The 7,787-nt window shown below is 47.3% G+C and overlaps 1 pseudogene; it reads left to right on the top strand.

Moving 5' to 3' along the window:
• The first annotated feature begins 387 nt into the window (after positions 1-387).
• Positions 388-7,072, top strand: LOC125757431 (uncharacterized; annotated as a pseudogene).
• The last annotated feature ends 715 nt before the right edge of the window (positions 7,073-7,787 follow it).

The following is a 7,787-nucleotide window of genomic DNA, read 5'->3' as shown; positions in this document are numbered from 1 at the left end:
GCCTGTGGAAAAGGTAAGGATCAGGTGTTTGGTGGGGATTTCCTGGTTATTTCTTCGGATGATGATTCGCTTTACATTTGTGACATTTTGTTCCTTCCATCCTTCCAGTAGTTCAGCCTCGGTGAGGTCAAGCAGATCAGTGTCGGATACAACTCCACGTGCTGAATTCATGGATCTATGAGGTGTTACAGTGATTGGAATGTCGCCAAAGGTTACGAGGTTGTGTAATTTCTCAAATTGTGCCTTGTCACGGAGTTCTAGAACGAGGTCTCCACTTGCCATTTTTGTAACTTTATAGCCAGCACCTAAGGTGGCTGTCAGTGATCTTGATACTATGAAAGGGGACACGGTTCTTGCTGTTTTGTCGGTCTTCTCGCTGTGTACCACATGATAGTGTGGGAATACTTCTATGGGTCGGCTAAGGAAAGTCAGGTCTTCGGTGCGTACGCGCTTTGAAGCGGCACGATCACTAATGAGGGGAAATGCTCTATGCATACTAATGGAATTGGATTCGGCAGCGGTGGCGGCCACCCACCACGGAGCCCAACATGGGGACGCTACAAGATTCATTGAATCGAAAACATGCAGACGCCAGCCGTACACCGCTACTATAACCAAATGCGCATAGACCGAGGTTGGCTATTTGCACAAGGTTAACCCAGGCCGCCTACGAAAACAGGGAAGTAACTGAAGGGAGTAGGAGACAGGACAGAGAGGAAAGAAACTAGGAAAGAAAAAGATCAGAGGGAGGGATAGGAAAAGGCGACCGCCGATTTCCCCTGGGTGGGTCAGCCCAGGGGTGCCGTCTACGTGAAGCAGGGGCCAAAGGGGTGTGTTGCCTCAGCCGGGGGGCCTTAAAGTCCAAGCACCCGGCGTCGGCTCAACCCCCAGGATCCCCTTTTCCCCGGACACGGCACAGCCACGCACGGCTAGGCGTGGGAGGGGGTCGAAACCCCCCCGTTAGCTCGGGTCCGTGGTGTCGCTACACACCAAACGCCTGCTTCCACAGACGCCCCTGCGGAGAATGCTGAGATCTATGGACGAGTATGTATTGTTAGCGAGGCTGTAATATGTTGGGTCTTTCTGACTCAACAGACAAGCGCCCGAAGAGAAAAGGAATTGTTCAATTAGACAACCTCGTACATCGCACCGAGAATCGCCCCATAGACTGCTATGTGCATTAAAGTCTCCAAGTACAAGGTAAGGTTCCGGAACTTCATCTATTAAGGACTGGAATTCATGTTTTTGCAGGTGGTAGTGTGGAGGTATGTAAAGAGAGCAAATGGTGACGAGTTTGTTCAAAAGAACGACTCGAACAGCCACTGCCTCCAGGGACGTTTGTAGTGGTAAATGTGTACATGCTACTGATTGGTTGACTATGATGGCTACACCACCGGATTATTCCATGGCATCATCTCGGTCCTTTCGAAAAATGAGGTAGTTGCGTAGAAACTTTTTGTGTTGTGGTTTTAAATGTGTCTCTTGTACACACAGCACTTTTGGATTGAGTTCGTGAAGGAGTTCTTGAATGTCATCGAGGTTTCGCAGAAGGCCTCGGATGTTCCACTGTAATATTTGTGTGTGCATATTAATGATAAAAAGGTGCTGTGTGTACAGTAAGGAAGTGTGGAGTGTTCAAGTGAAATACTTTGTTTCAGGAGGCAGGACGGTCGTCCGGCCCCGTTATCGGCTTTTTTGTTTTCTTGGCGCGGTCCAGAGAACTGCGCCGGTGTTTCGGCACCAGGGGTGCCGATACCGTGTCCATTGCCTCCTCGGAGGCACTGAATGCCCGCACGGTCGGGCTAGTGGCTCGAGTTTCGGGCCTCGTCTGGCGTGACGAGGCCTTGAGACCCGACGGCCCTGGAGTCGCCGGTCCCTGTTCGCTAGTTGGCGGAGTAGACTTGACTACTGCCGCCGTGGGGGCAGGCGCCACAGCCGACGGGTCGCTCTGCGCAGACCGAGGGAGTGGCGGGGGCCGATGCGTCGCGGCCCCCCGGCGCGCCGCATCAGCGTAGGGTGTGCTGTGAAAGGGTGAGCACCTTTTACGGGCTTCGCGGAAAGAAATGTTCTCTTTGTACTTCAATGTGATGATGTCCTTTTCTTTTTTCCAGCTTGGACATGAACGTGAGTATGCAGGATGGTTGCCGTTACAGTTGACGCAGTGTGGTGGCTCAGCACAGTTGTCGGAGGGGTGGCCTTGTACACCGCATTTGGGACAAGTTTGATGACCACGGCAGCTGAGTGATCCGTGGCCGAATCTCTGGCATTGGAAGCAACGTCTGGGGTTATGAATGTATTGTCTGACATTTAATTTTATGTAGCCTGTTTCAATGGTTTGGGGAACAACACTGGTTGCAAATGTGAGAATGAGGTGTTTCGTTGGGATTTCTTTTCCTTCTCTTCTAATAACAATTCGTTTCACATCAGTTACGTTCTGGATTTTCCATCCCTCTAGCAGTTCAGCTTCAGACAAGTCAAGGAGGTCGACTTCAGAAACGACACCGCGTGAGGTGTTCATGGACCTATGGGGTGACACTGTAATGGCTATGCTTCCAAGTGATACGAGAGTGCTGAGTTTTTCATGCTGTTGTTTCGCTGTGACTTCGAGAAGAAGGTCACCGCTCGCCATTTTGGTTACCTTGTAGCCCGGCCCTAAGGCTTCGGTCAAGGATTTTGCAACTGTGAATGGAGAGATAGTTCTTGCGAATTTGTCAGGGTTCTGGCTGTGAAGGACATGGAATTTTGGAAACGTTTCTGTTGGTCGGGTCAGAGAATTAAGCATTTCATTGGTGCGTACCCTCTTTTGAGGGTAACGATCAAGGAGACGGGGGAATGGAGCTCTTTCCATTATAGTTGTGTGTGTTTCGGCAGCAGTGGTGGCCACCCACCATGGAGTCCAACTTGGGGACGCTGCAGCACTTATGAACTAAGGCTGCAGACGCCAGCCGTACAATGCCGCTATAACCTAATATATTATGTCCAAGAGAGGACACATATACACGGTTAACCCGGGCCGCCTACGAAAATGGGGAAGTAACAGAAGAGATTAGAAGACAGGACAGCGAGGAAGGAAGATAGGAAGGCGAAAGATCAGAGAGGGGGATAGGAAAAGGCGACCGCCGATTTCCCCTGGGTGGGTCAGCCCAGGGGTGCCGTCTGCGTGAAGCAGGGGCCAAAGGGGTGTGTTGCCTCTACCGGGGGGCCTTAAAGGTCCAAGCACCCGGCGTCGGCTCAACCCCCAGGATCCCCTTTTCCCCGGACACGGCAAAGCCACGCACGGCGGGACGTGTGAGGGGGTCGAAACCCCCCCGTTAGCTCGGGTCCATGGTGTCGCTACACACCAAACGCCTGCTTGCGCAGACGCCCCTGCGGGGTCTTTTCTTCGCTTCGCACGTAGATTTGCCACTTGTCTTTCTGATTTTCCAGTTGCACGGATTTTGCTATCGTGTTTCAATGGCTTGGCAACGACGAAAACCGCACGGGACTATCCAGTAGCGGGTAAAACGGAGTGGTGCGCGCCAATATTGTGTTTCCTTATTCCAGACATGCCAAAAAAACATGAAATTGCGAGTTGAAATCTCGGTTGCAAGTCGAGTGTGGTGACACGTAGAGCAACGTTGCACTGATATATATTCGAAGGGTAAGTAAGCTCAGCTGATCAAAATCAATCTGATGCACCCGGCCCCAACATGCCTGATATACAGAACATGATTTTGGCTCATGAAGCTCTAGAATTTACTGTTTCTTTCCTTTGCTACCCAGACGCTGAAACACGTTTAATACGTATTTATTCGCTGCATATTCGAACTTCTCGCCGTGTTTGTGTGTGTGTGCGTGCATGCGTAACTGCTATAAAACTTTGATGATGCAATAGCTTTTGTAGCACGGCTTCATTTAATTGAAACAGTGGTGACTTAATCTTATGATACCAAAAATTATCATGCAACGAAGGTAAATGAGAGTTCACTTCAAAGTTGCAGTTTTTTTGTTTGTTTTTTTGTCCACAAACTGCATACGAGCATAACCTCATCCTCCTGTAATCCTTGCTTTGTCTAATGTGGTGTGGTGTTAGTACCTAGTAGTAAATACAACACCAGCTAGTAATAATGGCAGTAAACATACTGCTCAAACGCTGTGTAGCGTGGATATTGGATGCCTTTGTTATACCAGCCGTGGTTCAGTTTGGAATTATTTTCAACACAATGATACAGTCTACAGCGATGTTGTGGGCAGTGGACAAAAATCCTTTAAAATGGACTTGGAAGCCTTACGCTGCTAAGCCCAAGGACGCGGGTTCTATTCCTGACCCCGGCAGCTGCATTTAGATGGGGGCGAGATACAGAAACTCCCATGCCCTTTGATTTGTGCACGTTGAAGAACTCCAAGTAGTTAAAATTAATCCGTTGTCTCCCACTATGTAGCACCGCTTAATCGTATCGTGCTTTTCGCTCATAAATCTCTAGCAATTATTACTTCGTCATTATACCTCAAAACTCTCGCTGTATCATATTTGAATTCTATTAGCCATCGTCTGCAATGAATATTTAGCACTTTTTACAGCAGGGTACCTCATTTGACATTCTTTTACAGTGCACCTTAATTGTCCCAATTTCGTGCCATAATCAGCTGTTGTTTTTAATATGTAATAAGTCACTTCAGCACTGTTCCTTTTTGTCTGACCGCTTCTCATCACCTCAATTGTTTGAGGTTCGAGGTGATGTTTGTGCTGCACAGTTTGACCGAGTTTGCTCCCAATCCTCTATACTGGTCAACGCTGGCTGGTGGGTTGTCCTTCCAGACAAATGGAAAAACTAGACCTTTACCTGTTGATACAGATCTGAAGAAAAAAGGGCACATTAGGCCTTTAGAATAGCTGCAGCTTCGCGCAGCTGTTCTGAAGCCAGGCACTAGAAGGGCTCGCTCACAATGACGCGACAGAAACAAGGCAGTGAAGGCAAGCCTAGACTTGTCGTACATTCGCTATATTTCGTGTAGCTGTATACACATTTTGCTGTTTTCTTCTTCGTTAAACTAATAATAATATTTGGCGTTTAACATCCCAAAACAACGATATGATTGAGAGACGCTGTAGTAGAGGGCTCCGGAAATTTCGACTACCTGTGGTTCTTTAACGTGCACCCATATGTAAGTACACCGGCCTCAAACATTTTCGCCTCCATCGAAAATGCAGCCGCCGAGGCCGGGACTCGATCCCACGACCTACAGGTCTTCGTTAAAATCAACGTGCATCTACGCCTTGCTGCAGCTACAAAGAAGTTCAGGTACTTTATTAAAAAGTTACTCCTTGCTTTTGCATGCAACTTTAGTGGTCGTTTAAAAGCCGATTGGGCAACAGAGGCTGCTACCGCCGAATATTTCATCTAGGTTGCATGCAAGCGTGCCGAACGGCGTTTTCCAAGTTGTCGCGAAACATTACAACACGTAGGTATGCTTTTTTTTAATCATTCCCGCGCAACTACGAAAGTACTGGGGCAGCTACATTACAGCACAGCTCTCTTTGGCTCAAACACCATAAGTACTACAGTTGAACCCCTTTATAAGAGGCACGCATGGGGGAGAAATTCTTGCCTGTTATATGAGGTGTCTCTTATAAGCAGGGTACTAAGTGATGCATTTTCCTATCAACCCTTACTTTCATGTAGCACACTGGTGTCTCTTATACCCCACGTGTCTCTTATATCAGTGTCTCTTATAAAGGGGTTCAACTGTAGTATGCTACCGCGCTAGAACACATAGCTTTGTCTCTAGCACTTAAAGGAGTACTGACACGATTTTGAAGTGCAACAAAACGGACGTTTTTGGTTTCCTTGGCATGTAGTGTTAACTCACTCCCCACACCGCATCCGGGAAACACGTATAAATATTTAAGTTTGATATTTAAAGTTTTCATCTCCCAGCATCTGCAAGGCAGCTTCACCGCATGGAGAGCCCTATGACGTTTCAAGTCGGCTCACTTGGTTTGCGAAATCGGGGTCCTGCATGCAGCCTAAATCCCAGAAATCGCTGTCGGAGGCACTGGACGACAGTTCACTCATCATGAACCACGTTCGACTGACAGCAAAGGACAGCAGGTGCATATTTCGTGGGTTGCTGTCTGCCCGTGACGTCACGGGCCGACTTGACACGTCACTATGAAGCCGCCCTCTCGAAACCGAAACCGAAACTGCTGGTTGAAAGAAGCGGTATTAAAAATACATGCAATGCATCCCCAGGCATCAAGACACTCTTTTTAGGGTTATCGACACCCGTGCTTTCATTTAGAGCAACAATCCGAAAATTTTTAAAATTCATGTCAGTACTCCTTTAAAGCGAAATTCTTACAGTGAAGATGCTATAGTATATAGGTTAACACCGAAACTTTGAACATTTTTAGAGACTGTAGGTAGTTTAAGCAGACAATGACAAATTTACTATATGCTCAAAAAATGTTTCTACATGCTGTCTACAAATTGCTGCTCACCTCTATTATGTGTTACTGCGAAAGCTTTTTTTTTTTTTGCTTTCACAAATGGTTATGCATTGCAAAATGTCTTATTTCATATACTAACGTGGGTATGTTGTTTTTCAGTGAAGTGGCCACCGTCAACCATAGCAAATTCCAGCATCGCTTATATAGCAGGGCTCGTGGCGAGAGCAGTTGAGGAACGGAAAATATGCAGCTTCTGCCCTTCTCTCGACCATTCAGATGGGTCCGGCCCGGCGCTGATGGGGCTTATTGGCCTGCAATCAAGGGGTGGGCTATCTTTCCCAAAGCCGGAATTTGTCACTGTCCTTGTGACCGTTAAGAAGGCTGTTGACATAGCCCTGCCGCAGATAAAAAAGAGCAACGTGCGTCAACAGTTGGCTGAACTGCTGTTGCCTCGACTCGAGAAATGCACCATTTTCATTTGTCCAGCAAGTGATGACCACGCGACGAGCACACAATCTGTTGTGTTTGATCAAATTCATAAGGCCGCTATTAAATAACGTGGGCAGCACCGTGACTGATCGAGCAGCCTAACGCAAAAAGCTTGCTTGCAAGCCACTTCACAGAAAAGTGCTCAGAGTTTGAGTTCTTCGTTTTTGTATATGCTGAAAATCAAGGCTCTGGCTCTGCTCTTGTCTTCGTAAGTAAAGTGTCATGTATCCTCAAGTGATTTTGTGTCCCCTGCTCCCCCGTCCAGGCCACAGCCTGGACGGGGGAGCGGGGGGAGGCAGACAAACCCCTTTCTTGCTTGTTCAGCACATAAACTAAAGAGGTTACTATGTTCACCTCAATTCCATACATAATGTCAAAAACCTTATGCATTGCAGGCTGTTCAGCACAGCTCTACCCAAAACACTGTATTAGGGTCGCCTCATGTCTTCTTTCGTCCTATGTTGAAGTTGCAAAGTAAATGCCAGATACCAATGATACACAAGAAAACTGGCAGGACCATTTCATCTGCTTATAAAAAAATGTAATTTCAAATTTAAAACATGCATACGATAATTGCAGAATGAAAATAAGCCGCTGCGCGAACCTGCTAACAAAAATCTCGTTCTTTCTCTTTTTTTTTTTTGGAACACTGCACGACTACACAGGTAAAGAAAATAAGGATCTTAGCGAATTGAAGCCTGTTGCTTGGGCATCAGGGACGCTTTGTACAAAGGAAAAAAAAAGGAAAAAAAAACAGCCACAGTACAACACGCGAGGCGACCGATCAGCGCTCGTCTATTCCGTGTGTTTTTTGCTACAAACCGTCCCCGAGAGTAAATTACCAGCGCGTAGAAAAACGTTACGTAGG

Source organism: Rhipicephalus sanguineus, chromosome 2 (genome assembly GCF_013339695.2).
Source record: "Rhipicephalus sanguineus isolate Rsan-2018 chromosome 2, BIME_Rsan_1.4, whole genome shotgun sequence".
In the NCBI taxonomy this organism is placed as follows: domain Eukaryota; kingdom Metazoa; phylum Arthropoda; class Arachnida; order Ixodida; family Ixodidae; genus Rhipicephalus; species Rhipicephalus sanguineus.
The sequence above is the reverse complement of the archived record's forward strand: the minus strand, read 5'-3'. Positions and strand labels throughout refer to the sequence as shown.